Source organism: Hirundo rustica, chromosome 8 (genome assembly GCF_015227805.2).
Source record: "Hirundo rustica isolate bHirRus1 chromosome 8, bHirRus1.pri.v3, whole genome shotgun sequence".
Lineage (NCBI taxonomy): Eukaryota > Metazoa > Chordata > Aves > Passeriformes > Hirundinidae > Hirundo > Hirundo rustica.
In genome coordinates this window covers 12,677,629-12,697,617 of record NC_053457.1, presented here as the reverse complement: position 1 = coordinate 12,697,617, position 19,989 = coordinate 12,677,629, and the positions used below count along the sequence as shown (strand labels likewise).

Sequence of the window (19,989 nt, the reverse complement as noted above, 5' to 3'; positions counted from 1 at the left end):
CTGGTGTGCCTGCTGTAACTAATTGGGCATGTATAACAGGAGGGTGAAGATAAAAAAAGCTACATGTGTACAGTGTTTAGGTAAAGTGTGTGATATTTTGCATCATGGTTCTGATCGTTTTAGATGTTGGTGATCCGCAGAAAGACAAGCAAATGATGGAAGTGAAGTCCAGCATGGGCCTTCTCTGAGGCTGTGTTAACAACATGGGGCCGAGTTGTGTGGGGCTGTTCTTGCAACTAATCAAAGGATTTTTTTCTTTCCCAATGTGTGTGCACACACTTGTAATCTACATGGGGTTTGTGTCTTGTCACCTTTTCCAGTCAGGCGTCCTGGCTCCCACCCTCTGACCCCCAGCTGGCAGCAAGAGTTCCTATTTCATTGCAAAACTGGGCTGTGATTGTGGGGTTTGCCTCTTTAGTGTTATTTTCTCCAAACAGAGGAAGGGACTAATTCCTCCTGAAAGTGTCTTGGTTCTGTCCACCCAGCTCAGTAGTGAGGTTTATTTTCTGAGAGGTGAGTGGGTGCAGGAGGGTGCCTTTGAGTGTTTTTAAGCAGAAGCAGCATTTCCAGGCAGGGCCAGAGGATGAGGGGACCCACAGAGTGCACAGCATGGCAGTGGTGGCTTTATGCAGGGAGGAGCAAGGCAGAGGGGGAAAATGGACTCATTGGTAGCACATCAGGCCATGCTTCGAATAGATTTTGAACATACAAAGTGGATTAGAACTGAAAGCCTCACCTGTTCTATTTTCCCTTTGGTAAATAAATCAGTTCTAAATTGTAGATGATTTCCCTTCCCCTTCCTTCTCTCTGGACTGTTTCTTCCAGGCATGCGAGAGATTTCTGTTTTCTTTAATCTGGAAAGTCTTTCTAAGCTCAGGAATGCTACTTGGCTCAGGAAGCACAGTAATAGTCCAGAGAGATGGAACTGTTACCCTACAATGACAATTAAAAAATAGAGTGCACACCATTGTACTTAACACTCTGTGGTGCCTGTCTCTTGTTTAACAGAGATCACAAATATGAATTAAGTGCCCAGTATGGTAACATAAACCAGTGATTTCCCAAAAGGCAAAGCAAAGGAGTGTGTGGTCTTGTAACTTTTATTGTTAAGTTTAAATTACAAAGTAGATTTACAGTAATGCCAGTTTTCATTCCAGGTACTAAAATCCTTCATCATTGTAGCTTTACTATTGTAAGTGTTGGCCAATATTGCACTTCTAACAAGAGAATCATAAACAAGTAGAAAGAAAATAGAAATTAAATTGTAGATTAAGAAAAATCTTGTGCTCGATGTGTGCATATGCAGAGTCAGTTGTGGTGTGTCTGCATCAGGATAGATTAATTTAAATTAGTATAACTGCCTGCCGTTACTTACCATTTTAATACGTTTATAACTAACTGTGCCCTTTAGAGCTGCTTGAGAGAATACCTGGATAAATGTATTTCCATAAGTTCTAGGCCAAAAGAAAACCAATCTCATAAAGTAAGAAAGCAAATCTAAGCCTACATAGTAATATGGATGTGATTTAATTAGTAATATCAGCAGAATAGATTTATAATTGTCCATATGCCTTTAAAAGAGGGGCTTGGTGAAAAGAATAATTTCCAGTGTTGTGATTTGACAGTAGATTTTGGATAGTAGGTAAATAAATTATATATTTTTGACAAACTAGTGAAATTACAGCGAGTAAGACCAGTTTGTGTCTTGGGCTGGTAACTTAGGCTCGTATCTGTCCATCCTGCATTCAGATCCACAGCCAATGCTTGCAGATCTGTGTGAATTCTGGATTGGTCCTTCTCAATATCATGAGATATTTAATTTTATTGCTTCATAGAGCTCACACTTTGTACATGGAAAACTGGCTGTGACCACTGCAGAGTTTGAATGAATCTCTCATCAGACCAATTCTCCTGAGTTTTTAAAGCTCCTCATGTGTGCTAAGGCAATACTAAAACAGTGTGTCTGGATCTATGGTTTCTTAGCATAAGTTTTGACATCAGGAACACGACCAGTCAAAACTTAAAATATTTGAGAACAGCAACTTGGGCAACACAATGTGCATTTCGTATATGTTGCACTATATAAAAGATTTCAAGGAAGTCTTACTGCATGTGTATAGCAGATCAAAACAGATTTTATTTTGTAACATTTGGGTTCTTTTAATATATTTAAAACTTACCTCTTGGTTTACAGGCTCACATAATTCACCGTGTGTTGTGTGTTGCCAAACTTTTGTATAGATATTTAATTTAGGGTTTCCTTTGTATGCTTGGAGTTTTGCAGCATACTGAAAATTGTGTGGATTCTGAGAAAATCCCTCAATCTCCTGTGGGAAGCACTATTGCTCACTTCTTGGCTCTGGGATGATGATCCTTTGAAGTAGCAGTGGTTTCTTTTCTTGTCATATATGGTTTGGTTGTAGGTTCTCAAATCCTGAGTTTCCAGCTGCATGTGTGCTGGCACTCCCTGTGAAGTCAGTGGCAGTCAGTGCACCACACTCTGCTGCAGGGTGGTTGTTCAGTTTGTCAAGGGAGACAGAAAATGCTCAATGATACTTGCAAAATGAATGTTAGAGGTTTCATTTCTAGCCAAATTGTCTTGGCCTTCTGTCTTCTGCCATCTGGCTGTATCCAACAGTAACTCCCTCTATTTCCTACGTGTGAGCTTTGGTTGGCTCTAGCTGTAGCCCAAGGACAGACAAGACATGAGGCTGTTTGCCCAAGGTAACTTTGTTTGTGCCTTTGAGCAGTTGCTTATTGGGTTCAATAACAGTTGGGATTGGTTTTGATTCTTGTGGATAATTGTACCCATGTTTTCTACATATGGATGGAAAAATTAGTGATTGAAACAAATCACTGTCCTCCCGTAGCTGTTTCTGTCCTCTAGATTTAGCAGCAATTTTTTCTTCAGAAAAGTGATGGTAAATCTTTTGCAGGTTGTTCTTAAGTAAGCAGAGGTAGTATCATGAAATGTGATGCAGAAGTTGTTGCCTTTGCAGCTCTACTCTGGGCTTCTGAAAAGTGTTTTGAGAGTGTGCATGCAGCTATCATTCTAAAGCTGCCTTCAGTTTTGCAGGCACTGTGTTTTCTCACTGGTGAAACTGAGGGTTTAGCCTGTTAGCTGACATGCCAACAAGGGTTCCGTGTACCTTCTGCCCTAAGCTGTCCCTGAGGAGTGTGGAGACTTGTTCCTTGCTTTTTAGGTATCCAAGATACTACTGCGGCTCCTGGTGGAATAAGTGAATTGAAGCAGGAGATGTTAAAACCCAGAAAATGCTAGAGATGAAAGAAAGAAGAAAAATTGCAGAAATTAGCCAGATTATTTTATGGATTGAAACATATTTGTATTAATTTGTGAGAGGTTTCCCCTCAGTGCTTGTTGCAGCAAGTCTACCTTTACTGGTGCTAAGAAGAACACCTCAAGTGGGGATCAAATTTTCCTTTTTTTTTTTTTCATGTGCTGTAAGTTGCAGGGCGCAAGTGTGTACAGGGAAAAGGAGGATCATATGTTTCCCATTTGAGTTCAGAAACTGCTTTGGATTGTTAGAAGCTTGGAAGCTTGTCTTTACAATGAACAGAATGTTTGAAATTCTTCTTAGTGATTTTAAAATCTCCAGTTGTTGTTGTGGCACAAAAAATTCAGCATATGAACCACATACAATTAGAAGGGCAGAAAACTTGGGGTAAGGGCAGCAGCAGATTCCCACTCAGTTCTGCTGGACTTTGAGGCTGATGAAGAGACGCAGTAGCGTGGGATGACTTTGAAGGCTGTCTTATCACACTGTTTGCAACGTTTTCATTTTAGGACCCACAAAATTAAAGTTCCTGTTGTGTTAACAATCCTAGGCCATGCTGCTCAGAAAGCTAAAGATGCTTTGCGTTTTTTTACGTGTCTGCTACTTGATGGGTGAATCTAAGCAGCTCTGAGTTCAATCCCCTCTGGTACTCCTGACTATGTGATGCTGCATTTTTCTCTGAGTGTTTTTAATCCTGGGGATATGGAAAGGTTAAGGGGGAAAGATGTGGAAAGTCTTCACCAATCACTCTGAATAAACCTAAGTAATGTTAGCAATCTTTTTGCAAACCTTTCTTGGTCATAGGCGTTAAAGTTAACACCTTTCCTAAGGTGTTTTGTATTATTTCAAGATAGTTCCTCCAGGCTCCTCCACAGCGGTGAGTTGGAGAAATAACTCCTAATCACTGTGTCTTTTAATTGCTGGAATACATGAGTATCCAGGTTTCTCTCATTCATTTTCTGTGCTTTTGAAAGGAATTGAAATGTCTTTCCTCCAATTCATTCCTCTCTTCTGTTTGAACTTTATTGCACAAGGGCAGTGCTTATAAAAAGTGCGTTTTTCCCTTTTTCATTATTGGTATAAAATGTTTGATAGAAGATCCAATGACAACTCCAATTTTGTATATGTTAATTAAGATTAAATTCATACTTTTCACACTGTAAATATTTTCTTGAAACAAGAATAAAACAAACCCATGCCCCACCAAAAAAACCCAAAAAACCAAAAACCCAACCCAACCCTTGCTACCTTGTTTACTTGGCTAAAATCAGTTAAATCAGTTTACTGTCAGTGCACTTTAATGTACCTATGTCTTTTCGTTGCTGCTGGTTTAAACTATTACTTTAAGTCAGAGTCATCACAGGCCTGTGGCGTTGTTTTCATGATAATCAAAGACTGCATATTTGTTCTTCCTGACTATAATCAAATCTGTCTCTTGGACTTCCTGTTTACCTTTGGGTTTTTTAAAACAGCCAAAAATTTAAAAAATACTGTCTTTTCCATTTGAAACCGAAATGCATTTACATTGTCACAAAGCAACTTTCAGATCAGATATTACATTGCAGTAAATTCAGTGCAGTCAGTTAGGGACTCTGAGTATGACTGAAGTAGATGTGTAGTGATTTGAGAGGTTTTAACCATTAATAAACAATCCTCAGCAGCTTTTGTCTTTCCAGGACCTTGCTCAGATAAAGAGTTATATTTTTTTGTACCATGAAACAACAGGGTGTGATTATTAGTTAAAGGGAGGTTAAATAGTGAAGCTATTTTTATTTTTCAGAATAATTTTGTTAACACTTCTTCTCAAATCATTAATCCTATTAAGTGTGTGCTAAAAAAACTAAGCTAAATTTTAGCTTGCTGGTTTTTACTGCTGTCCTGGTTTCCATTTAAATGCTTCCACTTCACAGCAAGAAATCTGGGGGAATCTGCAGAGTAGGAGAAGCAGCATCTTTGATACTGCCTGAAGATGCTGAGCAGTGTGTCAGCTGTGCAACTGGCAGTGTGTGGTTCCACTGAGGAAATTGGAAACAGCATACATATCCTAGAAATGCCATGGAAACCCATGACTCTGAGGCAAAAAACATCTTGTTGCAAACCTAGGGAAACAAGATTAATTGATTCATTCTGTAGCTGTACATGTTATATATACCCATTGACACCTGTCTTCTGCGTGAATCCTTCCTATGTGTGGAGGCAAACTTTTTGCTGACTTTATTTTTAAGTGCTGGGCTTTATTCCAAGTTATCAATCTATAATACTTTTGCATGTGATTTAAATTGTATGGTATTTCAATTGCAGCCTTGAAATTTAAATACGGGCATCAATGAGTTAATTTTAAATAAAGGAGCATTCATTGTCTTTGTACAGTGAATCTACACTGAGTGTAGCTTATCATTCCTGAGATAGCTACTATGTGAACATCAGGGAGCGAAGTTAGAACAAGGAATTCCTGGAGTAGGCTGCTATCACTGCACGGCATTTCAGTGGACATGGTGGTGGCAGGTGCCATTTGTTTTTTGGTGTCTGTCGTAGTTCAGCAATTCACAGTTCCTCCTCTGTGCCTCTGGATAGGTGCCTGGCTACTTCTGTGCTGCAACGGGCAGTTAACACAATACAGAGGCAGCCTGTAGTGGGTTGGGAAAGGTATTCGAGGCACTGTAAAAATAATGGTTAATACAGAGTGGGGGTGTGTGTTAGAGCTGGCTTGTGTACATTGACTGTAGACATCCAGGCTTATCTGTCATTCAGATAATGTGGTTATCCCTTTGAACAGAATACTATGAGAATTGATGTGTTCATGTATCAAAATCAGAAGATAAGCTAACAAAGCATGAGTAGCAGGGGATGGCTGGTGAAATATAGTGGCCTTTCATATAGTGGGTCAGTTTAAGACATGATACCTTCTACAGTTTTTGAAAGGCATCAAACTGTAAGGAAATATATCATTCCATTAATCTTCTTGTATTCCTTCTCCTTTTCTCTCTCCCTTGACTTCAGTGGATCCCTAAAGCCTTAGAAAAATCTGGCAATAGGAGTTCTTATCTTCTGGGAGGTGAACTGGCTTACTCATAACTGCTCCCCAGAACAGCAGCTGAGAATGGTGGTAAATCAAAGGTTTGCATTTTTGTTGGCTTTGCATTCAGTGACAGGAGAATAGGTTATTTGTGATGGAATTCACTCCAGGTAGTTTACATCATCAGCAGCAGATCACAGCAGCAGAGCTGGAAGAACAGGGAAGCATTAAATAAGAAGGCAGGTGTGCAGTCGTGCACACTGAATGGCAGCTTCGTGGAGCAGCTGCAGCAGTGAGCACTCTGTCCTCGGAGCATTGGTGAGGTTTGTAACCTGTGCACTTCATGTATAATGGACACAGGGGAGTGAGGACTAGCTGAAAAAATAGTGAAAAAACAGAAGACTTCCACATAGTTTTACAGAGCCCCTTTGGAATAACTGCAGTCCATTCCTATTTGTCTGTGAACACAAACTGAGATAATCTTCCTCCCTCCTTTCCATTCCCTTGGCATAATTCTTGCACTACTTTAAAGCATTTCATAATATAGAGGAATTTTCTTTCTGACCCATGAGAGAGCTGAGACTTCTTAGCTCTAAATAATCCTGGCCAGCTTGGATTGAATCTCTTCACTGTCTATCAGATGTTACCGCTTGTAAAGCCATGAAACCCTTTTAAGAAAAGTGTGTTCCCACTGCTTGGCTTGATTACTTTTAAGCAGTGGTGAGTTGGTTCTGTATATCATGCAAGCTGCAAATAATTTTATGAGGTCCTCAGTTTGTTCTCTTTAACTTCATAATATTCCATTCTTCTTGAATAGAACTGAAAGAAAGACAATTATCTTTCTCTATCTTCGTGGCAGTGAAGGACAGTTTTAAAGCTGTGTTTAATACCAGTTGGCACTTCACGTCTGGTTGTATATGTTTCCTGTTTTTTAGTTGCCAAGATGAAGTGTGAAGGGTTGCAAAAAGTAGAAGTGATATGGGTCAGTGTTAAACTGCGTATAGCACGCACCTTTATTCCTAATGGTTTGACGTGAGATGGAATATATTCACTAAACCCTGAATGACTGTCCAGGGACACTGTTAGAATGAATCAGCTAGATATTTTCTGGGAGAAAATACACAACATCCTATCATTTTTTTTAATATGCATCCAAGTGGAATAGCCCACTTCAGCAAAGTTTTGGTTAATGCCTTTTGAAAATTAAGCTCAAATGACTACTTGGGAAAGAGCAGTCCATGAAGGACCTGTTTTTTCCTAAGGGAATGAGAAAGTCATTGCATATGCTTACTCCTCTGTGAGGTGGAACATACTGCATTCACCCTCAGATATCCTTTGTACTGATTGTGGCTCACTATGGCTGTTGCTATTTATCAAGTACATATACAAAATGCACCAACCTATAATTCAGAATAAGATCTTCATCATGTTGTGCTGTGTATGTAATTATGGAAGGTCTTATACAGGATACACCACATGACAAAAAACAAGACAGAAAAATTCTGTGAATTATGCAATGGCAAATGATTAAATTCTTCCTGCTTTCATGTATATTTTACACTGCAAGTCACAACTCCCAGGCCTAATGCCTACAGTGATCATTTGTTTTGCAACCTGTCAGCCTCATTGCATCTTAGCCATCTCTAAAATGATTTCAAGTGTAATATTTGAAACAATTATAGGTGATTATGGATTGATGTTTCACTGAAAGCTGATTTTATTTAAATCTTAGATTCTTTTCCATGTTCTGCTAACATTTGTATAAATGATTGACTGGTGAATTTAAGGCATTATTACTAAGCTTAATACTGTTACTTTTTTGTTGTTAATTTTCTGACTTCCCTTTTTAAATTTGAGTGACAAATTAAGTTTTATTAATTCCTACCTTCTTGAACCAGTCCTTTCTGATTTGGATGCTGGTTCTTTGAGCTGATGAAATACCTTGTTTCTTGAAAGGTGAGAGTGGAAAATACTGGAAAGAGACAATAAGTTGGGTATGGTGACAGGTGGCTTTTTCTGATTTTGGCGTCATGTTGTGTCTCACCACTTCCCTAGATTTTTTTCCCAACCAGCATGCTGGCTGGATTTTGGAGCTGCTGAGGAGAGTTTTTGGAGTGAAGTTTAGGGAGTAAATGATTGGAAACCATAACAGCGTTCTTGGCATCTGCTTAGTAATTTTATATAATCAGAAGCCTCCTTTTAGTTAGTGGTTTGTTAAATCACTGGTTTATAGATTTTTAAGTGCTTCACTCTGTGTGCAGCTCTAAAGCTCAGTCTTATTTTCCTGGAATTGAAATTACTGACCTGGAAGGCACACTTCCTCTGTACTCCCTCCCCATGCATTTCAATCTTTTGTCTTTTAACTGTTATGTTGGAAAGGGTAAATTTTTAAATATTTAACTGTAAGAACAGTGCAACGTCAAACAGTGAAGTTGTGACTTCTGAATGCAGACATGAAGAAAGTGCTCAGCTCCACCTTACATGCTCATTTTTGACACTGCACGTACCTGAGAAGAATATGCTGTCCTACTACAGAAAGTTCATCTGACAGGATGTTGTCTGGGATAAAACTCTGGGATGTAAGGTAGATGCCATGCAGCAATGTTCTTTAACCAGGAAAGGTATGGTGAAAAAATAAATAAGCATAATGATCCAAGGACTTTATGGCAGTTAATACAGATAGTTAAATTATTTGTTGTTTACTTCTTTGCATAGTTGGACCACGTTTTTACTTCATGTTGGGCAAAATACTATGTCTATGAATGTATTCACTACTTGTATGATACTCTGTGACAGTACAGACAAATTATATTCAACATTTTGTATATATACACTTCTTTGGGGGGGTGCTTTTTGATAAGTACATCAAAATTCTGAGAGCCACCGTTAAGCAAGAGAATCCTGTTGTGTTTGTGTACATAAATATAAAACAAGTAGATTGTTCCAACCTTCATTTCTTTGTAAACAACCTTTGCTAGAGGTATATCTTTTAGGGCGAAAAGTGATTTAATGCCTGATGCTAACATTTGAGTTCTCATGTTCCCTTTGTGATAAGGTATCTGGTCAGTTGCATGTTTTGGAAAATATGAAAATATCATTAATTTCTCTCTACAATATCTGCTCTGCAAACTGACTTCGAAACAGTTTGAGCTCTGAAACTGGAAAACTGCAGAATGAACATCAGTGAGCCCTGTAAAACTCTGAGGGCACAGTTAGGCTACAGTTTAGGTGAGTCTCTCATCATCTGGAAGTAAATCTTGTTCAGTGTGATAATTTTACGTCAGCTGCTTGTTGCTAGGAAAAAATAGGGTTACTACGTTTCTACAACAACTGCAACAGAAAGATTTCTCTGTCTTTTAATGCCACTGATATAATCACAAGTTACTAAAGAGATTGGACTCCAAAGTGGTGTAAAGTCCTTGAATTTCTACTGGTGGTTTTAGAGGCCAGCAATAACTCTTGAAGGATTTAGTAGCTCAGGGTGGTTTTGTATCTTCTCTCCTGGTACCTATGTGTGGTTTCTGGACTCTGTAGGATGTTTTATTGATGTGTGGAGTTATCTAGGAAAATGAAGAGTTGTGCTTTTGAATTTATAATGATTCTGTTGTGACTCTTTTTGCTGCACCTCAGAGGAGGGTTGGTTGGTGATGCAGTCCTGCTGCAGCAGGAAAAGGCACTGGAAGTGCCAGAGTGCAGCCTCTGTGCTTCCATAAGTGCGCTGCCGAACCGTGGTGCTCTCTGATAAATCAGTAGTATTTGCAGCTGAGTACGTGTGCATAGATAAATCACAGTTTGGGTCAGACTTACTGACACTTGTAGGACAGCAGGGTCTGTATGTGCAGCAGTTGCTCTGTCTCTTTCTTGGTCAGTTTCTTCTAAAAGTGCCTTTCTTTGTCTACTAATTCACAATGCAGTGTATTCATGCACATGTCAAATCCTTTGTCTAACTCTTATCTACACTAAAAGGATTTATTCTTTAACATTTCCTAAACCATAAAAATTATTTATTTTTCCTCTTTCTGAATGTTATGCATTTAGAGAAATGGATGTGCTGAAATCCATTCTATTGAACCATCTGTGAACAAGTACAGTATGACCCACTTCTGCTGAATATCCTCTCAGCTAATTATCTATAAAAATTCGTCTGCATAGCCTGCTGTCCAAATTGCTACCATGCACCAGAAGTAATTCACTGTGGAGAGAAGGAAATGGTTTGGTAAATGTTATTGCAGAACCAGATACTTAAAAAGATCTTCAGGTACTTGATTCTTAGATGAAGCAAAGTATAATTTAAAAAAAAGGAAGTGGTTACTCATACCAGCACTGTGTGAAGAACACTAAAAAAGGGGGGAACATATTGGGATGAAGAAAGAGGGAAAAGTGTCGGGGTTTTGGTGGTTTTTTTTTGGTTTGGTTTGGTTTTTTTGTTTTGTTTTTATTTTGTTTTGTTTTGTTTTTTCAATTAGCAGACCAGAGGCTGCTAATAGCCTGTGTCTGAGTATGGAGTGCCTATTGCTCTCAAATGATGTTTAGCATCACATAAGAGTGGATTTGCATAGGATTGGTTCTGATACATAGCATTTTAGATGCCTGGCTAAGTTTCATACAAACTTAAATGAGTTGCACTGGGCTAAAAATCATTTTGAATCTTGACTGTGATAAATAATTCACTGAATGTGTCCCAGCTCATCTTTGAACATGCTTTTCTGGTGATATTTCAGTAACTTTTTTTTCCTGGGAATTGTGAAAAGTCTTAACATTGGATTCAGTAGGATATATGAATTTTATTGGAATCCATTTTCCAGCTTCCAGTCTGGTAGAGTTTAGGCCGAAGTAAGATATGAGCAGATGAAGAAAATTCAGTTAATATTTTTACATTTGAATGCCTGTCAGGTGTTTTCATATACCCTTGATATTCAAGTTTCCCTACCTGTCTCAACAGTCAGAATTTTGCACAGAAGTATATGCAGTGTTGAAATTTCAGTTCACAGCCTCAAATTTGTATACACTAGAAATTCATGGACTAGAACAGTATTGAATTATGCTCATACAGTGAATAAGCTTGAGGCATTTTTTAAATCTGTGCAACTTCCTTTTCCACCCATTTCCTCTTGTGTGGGGGAGCACAGCAATGATGTTCTTTTCCCTTTTTCAAATCAAGAACATTTTAAGAGGAAGCTATTACCCTTTTTTACAGGTTAACACCTGTAAATGTGTGAGGAACAAAGCTGTCCCCAGTAAGTGGCCTAGTGCACATAATTTGCTGTACCAAGGAAGTGACCTAATTTTTTCTTGTTCATCATACCTATAAACCTACACCAAGACTCTCAGTTCATAATTTACTTCTTTGCAGTGCGTGTTATTTTGGTAATGACTAGATTTTGTATAAAATTTTCCTTATGTGTGTGTAATCCTACTTTTGGTCATGAAACCAGAGTCATCAACTCTTTTGGCAGTAGTTGCAAGAGGAATTGCTCAGGACCCTGCTCCAATGGTTTCAGACAGGATTGCACAATGTATTTTTAATAATTGTGTTAATACTTCTCATTTATCTCTAAGTCTAATGTGCTTAGTCCAAACCAATTTTCACTCAGTTTCCTGAGAGCTTTTCCCCTGTTCCTGTTAGTAAAATTCTCCCTATTCCAGATTTTGGGCCACACTTTTGTTTCATTCTCTTATTCTTATTTTGACTGTTTGGTGTCTCAGAGCCTGGAAGTACTATTTGATTTCAGGCAAGAGGGAAGTGAGGGGAAGGCTGGTGAGGACCTGAAGTGGTGTCACCTCAGTTTGGGAGAATGCGTGACATCCAGGTCTGCTGTGGCAGCACAAAGCTCTGCTTCAGCTGCATTCTTTGGCCTATCTGGGAAGGATTGTGTCATCCTGAGAGCTGCAGAACTGTATCAAATGTGATGTGCTCAGCTTCAGTTTCTTTCAAACTAATTGTGAGTTTCATCTCAGTCATCAATCTGATCATGCTTTTAATACTGTGGTTCTAACTAAATGCAGCATGCCTTCGACCGTTCTTTTTCCAGAAGACTGACTTGATGTTTCCCCAGTATGTTGGTTTCAGACAGGTCTTTAGGTTACATGTGTTTGACTGGGTATGCTTCCTTCTGACTCAGAAGGAACTTTTCCATGTATTCCTATAAGAGACTGAACATACATCCTATCTGCCTCTGTTTCACTGACTTCCAGATTTTTTGGATGCCAGAAAATTGTTACCTCAGCTGTTAAAAAGCTTTTTGATTTGGAAATTTGAGCCTTTCTACGTGCTTGGTGAATAGAGGCCAGCTCTTTAGTTTCTTGCAGCTTGGGGTCAGAGAGATGTCTTCATCCACAGTTCAAATCTCTTATGAGCAGATGGTTCTTAAGACCCTCTAATTCCTTAGATGAAAAAGTAGATTATGTCCCTTTTAGTTTTACCCTTAAAAAAATAATTTCCTCTCCAGTGCTAGTCACATGCACACTACAGAACATTAATGAAGAAACAAAGCATATCACCTACCTTTGTGTCCTTGTCTATGGATGCACAGACACACACAAATGCTCTGTGTTCCTTTTTTACCTAATTTGAAGCCCTAGATCTAACTTTCCTGAAAAATTTGTTGTTTTCCTCACATAGAGAAACAATAATATCAGTGCTTCAGCTTCTGTTGTGAATGAAGCAGTAGTTAAAAACAAAAAATCCAGTCGAGGAAGCAAACATTACATCAGAATGAATGCATATTGATAAAATAGCTCTTCGAGGGCTGCTGCTTAGCCATTCCTTTGCACCCTAAATTTCGTGCCTTTCTCTTTATGCAGAGGAACAAATCTGCATAACCTTTGCAGTTCGAGGGAGATGATTCACCTACCCGTGAACCCAGGAATGCTGCAGAAAGCTTTCAGGGAAAGGTGCAGCGTTATAAATATTTTAAACCTCTCTGCGAGCAGGGAAAAGTGTGACATATGTTTTACATTTCAGTGGCTGCTACAGTACCATTATTTTAGAACCTGTCGCCTTTCGTAGGCTATGTGCTCACAGACAAATGCCATTGCTTCAAAACCAATAGCTAAGCTGCCTCTTTTCATTCTGTTTCTTTCAGTTCCAACTGACAGTTAAAAAATGTTTGTTGTTCCCCCCTCCATACGCAGCCCCTGTTCAAAGTGACCTGACCTAAAAAGATTGTGGCATAAAGCTGAGCTTAAAATACAAACATTCCCTTTGAAAGTTGTAATGTTCCTTCTTGTCTGGGGCTGCTCTGAAGAAAAAAACCTGAAAGATCAGTCTTAGTGTTTGAGTGATGAAATTCATAGATAAAACCTTTATTTGGGAAAAGGAGGAGGTGTATTTGGAGTCTGCTTGAGTGGCAGGAAGAAAAATTTCCATATTTAAGGTAACACAGCTGCTGTTTTTTTTATTTTCCTCTTTACGAAGCATTGCTATCACCAGTGGGGAAATGAGGTATGGTTATGAGGCATATTTGAGATCTCTCCATGGCCAACAATGGCACAAGGCCTTCTGACCTCTACCTTGGCTTTCCCTCCACCAAGTGTTGCCTACTGTCTGCGATTAATATACGTGCAAAATACCATGAAGCATATAAAACCAAATTCGAATAACTCACAATGTAAGGTGACAGCTTGGTTTGGAAATTGGTTTTCATGGAAGAGCATGTTTCTAGTATCATAGAATTATTTCAGGAATTGAGTGTGGAATGATGATATTTCAGATCCTGATGGCTTTGAACTGCCTTATGAGAAATCCAGAACTCTTTGTTCAAACACATTATAATTTTTAAACGAGAGTTACTTTTAAGTTGCAGCAAAAAGTAACTTAATGGAGTCTTGTGCAAAATGAGGGGAAAAAAGTTCACCATTCCGTCCAGTCTGCCTTCAGTCTTTCACAAGAAATGTCATCAATTTAAATATTTTAAGGATGTCTGAATAATTAAAACCAAAAGACTTGGCTCCAAATCCCTTAACATTTTAAGTTAAGGACACGTTCTTTTTATATCCACACCAAAGGAATGTGTGTGATGCCATTGATATAGGTCATGTTCAGCTGCTTGTTTCATCTATGTGTCTCCTAAATTAAGGAGTAGAGATTGTGGAAGTATCCCACAGGGAATTCAAGAACCAACTAGATAAGCATAAGCCCCAAGCTGCTCAGGTAAAAGTAAGTGCTGCCTTGGGGGTAGTGGAGTCAACTTCATGTTTTGAGGTCTGTAAAAGCTCTCCTTTGATTTTGTGCCTCTGGTTGTGGTTTTGGTTTTTTCCTTTACCATGTGTTACTGAATTCTTTAAAGCTTGAATGTCTTTTTGAAATAAATGCTGTTCAGTGTCAAGTTTGATCTTGATATGGAAACTCTTGGTGGAGACCTGTACCTCGTGTGATGAGGGAAAGAAGAACAGCTAATTGAAGCAGCTCTTTCTGGCCTCCAAAAGTAGTTTTGCACTAGCTGGAGTTCATAGTGTTCTGTGCTTGCCTAAGCTCTTGAAAGAAGTTCAAAAAAAATAAGGCATAAAACATATCTGAGATATTGTTTTCTTTAATGTGAAAAAAAATTATTTCCTTTAAGAATCTGCTTTTTGTCTTAACTCTTAATGAAATTAGAATGTCAAAGGGTTGTTTGCCTCTGAGTCTGAGAGTAATAGCCAGATGAAGTGTACCAAATTGAGGTATGCCTCTCACACTTCTTTTACCACGTGTATGGCAATAAAATAGGGGAAAATGCGTTTTTAAAATATGTTTTCAAAAATTAAATTTTCTGTTAATAACAGGATGCATAAAAATGATGTAACTGTAGTTAGTTAGTAGTCTATGAGTGCATACAGATAGTTTTCCTTCTTGTTTCTTGCACTCTTTGTTTTGGCATTTACCCCATTTAGACTGACACAGGTAGGAACAAGGGCCCTGACCCAAAGGCACATTGGCCAAAAGTACAAAAGATAGAATTGCTCCAGCTATGGCAAAAGAGTAAAGAGACAGTACAACTACTCCAGTATTCATTGGAATGATTTGAGACTGTTAATTTCTTCCACATATAATAATTTTCTTGCGAAAAAAATCACCTTTGATTAATAGCTGACAATTGTGCGTTAGCAGTTAATAGTAATTCATAATATAATTATGCACAGTGTGGATAGCACAGTTTGTATTTGACTGTTGCTCTTGACTTCTGTAAATCTCCTTTTTTAGAGTCCTGTGTGCTGATTTGAATCAGATAATGCGCAAGTGCAGGAAATTGTCAGGAATCCATAAGTATTTCCTGATAAAAGTTTTAAGAATTCCTAAAGGTGCTGTGTTGATATATTATGCTGTACAGTATTTTCCCTGGCTGAAAGCTATATACTTGCACACTTTAGACACTTATATATTGACAAAACAAATAAAGGTTGAAGAGGAGATGTACTCCTGGGTCTGATAGAAATCTTAACAAGGCCCTTGTTCGTCTTTTGCCACCTCTACCAATTAATTAACAATGATATTTGTTGACAATTGCTTCCACTGCCTGGAGGCATTTGGTGAGGTAAAATGCTGCAATTTTAAATAGTATTATTTTCAGAGACCACCACATGAAGAGAAGACTATGGAAAAATTTTTGAATCTGAACAAAGAATCAGTCTGAAATACCCAAGGGAGAGTGCCCAAAGAATTGATTGTGTTCCCACTCAGAGACGAGGGACATCCTCTGGCACCTGACAGGGAAACCAGTCCAGACTGTCTGCATTCTCCATTCAAATGAATCCATGTTCAAATCCAGGTTCAGGGTGTCTGAAGATTTTGCCTGAATATATTTGGGGTAAAATATATATCTGTGAATTCTCACCTGATTCATTTAACAATGCTAATCCTTTGATGAAGTTTTTGTAATTTCACTTTGAATCTGATGTATTAATAGGGAGATGAAGCATATGGTTGATTAGTTGTTTTGGAGAAGCTAGAGGAAAAGGTCATCTGTAATATCCACTTGTATGAGAAGAACAGGTGATATTTTCTTTTTAAATGCCAAAGTCACTTAGGTGTCTTTCTCCTTTGTGCCGAACTTGGAGGATCTGAATGTACTCCTTTAGAAGTTAATGTTTATAGCCACTGAGCCTGCAGATGGTAGGAACAGTTATTCAGCAAAACCCTTGTCCCATCCCTGTTAAAACATTTACTGTTGGTTTCAGTGGAACAGACTTTCACTCGTCATCTTAAAGCAGTGGGAAACACCTGAAATGTGGACAAGATTTCTGTCTTCGTTGTTTAAACACAGGAAAGTCAGAGATCCCTCCTGAAACCATGAGGGATATCCCGGAGGTCAGAGTCTGAGGTGCCAATATTCCAGTGCAGAATTTTTTCCCCAGAAGAGTAAACATTGAAAATATATGCAGCTACTTAACTCATCACTGAAAATCAACATGCTTTTTTCTTGTCCTATTGAATAGCTTTTGCTAAAGGAATAAACCACTGTTTTGTCTAGGCACTGAACTTGGCACATGAGTGTAATGCTCAAAGCAGGGACCAGGAGCAGGGCTGAAGCCTCCACATAAATGTGCAGCTCCCTGCTGGGTGCACCCTGAGGGGAGGAGGAGAGAGCTTCACCACACTCCCTGTCTGTATCTCAAAGCTATGGAAAAGGGGAAAGCTTGTTGCTTTATTATACAGTACTTTTTACCATCCTATTGCAACATGCAGCAAAGTTTTCAAGAACTTTTTTTAGTTTTCTAAAAAATCCAACAGAACTTTTTCCTGACAAAAATCCCAATTTATATTGTGAAACCTTTTGTTAAGCAAAACACACCAGTGCTTCCTATTGCAACCAGACATATCCCGGAGGGGTTTTTTGCCCTGATAGGTGTAAAGTAAAACTAGAGATTTGACACACGGATCAAACCCTCCAGAATCATCCCACAGAAGGTGTTAAAATGCAGACTTATAAACCCTGATGAAACAATACTTGACAAAGCTATATGAAGTATACGGGTTGATCCTTGTTAGTTATTCTTTGTCCAACAGTGCTCATAAAAGCCATTAGATATGCTTAAATTGGAAGGATTTTGGGAATCAGAACTGCAATTCCTGCACTTAGTACTATTTTTCATTATACCAATGTTTTTCATTTGTGTTGAGCATTGCTGTGAAATAAAATACATAACTGAATTGGTGCTTCTTGGTCTTAATCTATCAGCCTTGTCCCTTTGGAGGTGAGTATATTCCAAATTGCAATTGTCTTTTCAAAGATATATTTATCCATAGTAAGCAGCATTAGGGAAAATTGTTGGACAGTGAATAAGAAAAAAAAAAATTGTGACTAGAAACTGTAATTTATAAGAATCTGTAAGAAAGGTGTGGAGTGTAGATATATGTGGATATGGAATTGTATTTTGTGTTTATAAGTCTGTTATCTAAGCTGCAGCTCCAGGTCTTGCAGAAATGTCTCCAGAGATGATACAGATGATAAAAGCTGATTCTGTTATTCTTGTTTGTACTCAATTGCCATGTTTCTGCAAGGGCTGAAACCTCCCAGAAATGGCAGAATCCCATTGTTACCTGCTGTTCCACATTTCCAGCAGTTTTCTTGGCATGGGCTGTTGGTTTTAACTTGACAACCAATGACCTGTAGAGTACTTCAGCAGTCACCCCCTCTCCTCCCAAAACCTGCCCCACTAGCTCTGGCAAACCGTTCCTGGGCCTTTGAGAGGAGCATACAGTGTGTTTGTGGTCTCTATGCCCAGGCAGCATTTTCCTGGGAGGCTAGATGGGGGTGTAGAAGAGGGTTTGGTCTGGCTCATGAATTTTATTCCTCCATGGTGGTGAAGGAAATTGCCCATTTTGTTTTTGTGTTGAGTTTATGTTAGAAAATTAGGAACAAAAAGGACTCTTAGAATGTAAAGGCAGAAAAGACTAAATAGGTAACTTTACTAATTGCATGTGATATTGTAGACTTATTGGCATTCTATAATAGTCATTACATAAAAATCTAACGCATAAAATTATGAGTGCCCTGATGTTCATGGTAGGAAAGATGAGATTTCAGTGATGATGTTGCATCTTGGAGAGGATGAACTATTAGGAGGCTTTTATTTGGAGGAAAGTCAGTTTCTATTTCTTGTGTTCAGATTTTGTCTTGTAGGTCTTTGGTGTTTGGTACATGTTCCTGCAGACCTCTGCTACTCTGTACTGCCTGTAAGAGCAAATAAATGAAAAGGTGTATTTCATGAAGTCATTGTGGCTTAACACACTGGCGCTATGATGAAGAGTGTGTAGGTGGAGCTTTATGTAATCTGCCATAAGATTTAATGTGTTCCTAAGCAATCAAAGTAAGAACCAACTGGATGAGCTACAAATAAAAGTTAATTATATCATGATACAGATCATAGAAATCTCATGTGTTTATGAGCTATACTGTAGAAAAAAGTGTCTTCAGCTCTTCGAGTAAAACTCCGCTTGAAACTGTGTCATTTGGGATGTGGTGTTAAAGTAAACCCCAAGGTTTGGAAGCTGGAAAGGAACTACACTAATGATAATGCATGTGCTACTTGTTCCAAGAAGAGAAAAATACCTTTTTGAGTCTTTTCTGTAGACAAAGCTTTATTCAAGCAACTCCTGTATCTCTACACTCTAGCCATAATTATTTGCCAGTAGATGGAGTAGTTAAATCAAATGTCTATCATTTGCTATCGGATCAGTTTGTGTGACAAGCTCCATAGCTTCTTGACACCATTAAACCCTTGTGCTTTCTATAGTGATGATTGGGCAGTCATTTCTGTTCTTGGCGAAGGCTCTCTGCTTTTGCCATACTGACCAATATGATTAGTTGCATATCTTTCAACAAAATCTTCTGCATTTCCTTTTTCCATTGGGCATTAGGCTCGCCTGCCAGGGATTTTAGTAATATCTCCTACGTCTCTCTTTAAGAGCTTTCCTTGCTGTGACTTCCTGTCATAAGAAAAAGGATACTTGAAAAATGTAGAATTAGACTATTGACGATGCTATCTGTAGACTGCTAATCCAGAGATCTCACTTATTAAGGGAGGGAAATGTTTAGGTTTTCTGGAGATTTCTGCCCTGTCATTAGGAGACACGTGATGACTCTTGATTCTTTCATGGTATCATGTGAAATAAGGGAGCTATTACCAAACCAAACCACACTTTGGTGGATATAAGCAGTAAGTTTGAATTTACTTAAGTTGAAACTATTAATGCATTTGAGACTACAGCGCTGTGAAATCCATTGTATTTCCTTCATCTTAGACTCCCCTGGATGTCAGCTCTAGGGCTGTACCATTTGCAGCTTCCAGGTTTTCTCATTCTGCAGATGATGATGTGCTACAGCTGTTGTTTACTATGTCCATAGTTCTCACAGGGACAGAATGCTTCACTTTCCTCCTGTAGAAGAACGGTTCAAACATGAAGTCTGTTACAGGATTGCTAAAATCAATCCAGGGTTGACTTCTTACAAAGGTAGTAGCTGTAGTTTCAGGACTTAAGCCAATCAGGTGTATTCTGCAAAATCTAACTGTGTGAAAAATTAGCAAAGAAATCTTAATATTTGGGAACTGTGAATTACTGGTTTATAGTATTATAGCATTGTGGTATTTCTGATGCTGATTGGGGTGAAAAAATTATAATAAATGCCTTTTAGAAAACAGTTAAAATATGAAACTTCTGTATGTAAAAAAAAAAAAAAAATCTTGATATGATGCAAT

At 38.4% G+C, this 19,989-nt stretch overlaps 1 long non-coding RNA gene across 2 annotated transcripts in view; it reads left to right on the top strand.

Moving 5' to 3' along the window:
• Positions 1 to 19,989, top strand: part of LOC120756204 (uncharacterized) — a 346,638-nt gene that overhangs the window by 150,894 nt on the left and 175,755 nt on the right. The gene's annotated exons all lie outside the window — the stretch shown is intronic.